At 58.5% G+C, this 650-nt stretch overlaps 1 pseudogene; it reads right to left on the bottom strand.

The window, feature by feature from the left end:
- Positions 1-315: 315 nt before the first annotated feature.
- Positions 316-433, bottom strand: LOC117206307 (annotated as a pseudogene).
- Between the last annotated feature and the right edge of the window lie 217 nt (positions 434-650).

Raw genomic sequence — 650 nt, 5'->3', positions numbered from 1 at the left:
CGGACGCCAGGCCACTTCTGGGGAAAGCGGCGTGGTAGTGTCGGACTCCAACCGACTAAAACCTTCACGATAACCGTCCCGGCTGCAATCGAGAGAGGCCCGGGAACCGCTGTGAGCGTCGCAACGGAGCCTCTCCCGCGCACCTAATACCACTGCTGATGGAGCGGTGTGTGACCATTGTCACACCGCGCCTCGTCGCCGGAGCCGCCGTGCCACGCAGTCCGGTTCCCCTACTGGACTGCTTGGCGGCCCCAAGGCGCTGAGCCGCCAAGCGCCCAAGCCCGAACCCCACGGGGGGGGGGCCCCAGCGCGTTTCGCCAACGCCACACGGAGACCCAGGCGATCACCCATCTAAGTACTATCCGTGCCCGGCGCTGCTTAACTTTCGTGATCTGACGGAAACGAGTGCACTCAGCGCGGCCAGGGCGTTGGCAGACACACCCATCGCTAGCTTTCCTCCGACACAGCATCGTCACTGTACTTCACTTCTTCTACACCGCTAGAAAACTCATCTACTTCTTCTGCGACATCAGGAGGGTCAACTCAACTACTTCTTCTGCACCGCTAGAAAAGTCAACTACTAAAGTACAAAAATTTAACGCCTAACGTTTAAGTCTAAGCACAACGCTAGAGGAGTGTAACTCACATCA

Source organism: Bombus bifarius, unplaced genomic scaffold (genome assembly GCF_011952205.1).
Source record: "Bombus bifarius isolate JDL3187 unplaced genomic scaffold, Bbif_JDL3187 scf7180000008004, whole genome shotgun sequence".
NCBI classification, from domain to species: Eukaryota; Metazoa; Arthropoda; class Insecta; order Hymenoptera; family Apidae; genus Bombus; species Bombus bifarius.
The sequence above is the reverse complement of the archived record's forward strand: the minus strand, read 5'-3'. Positions and strand labels throughout refer to the sequence as shown.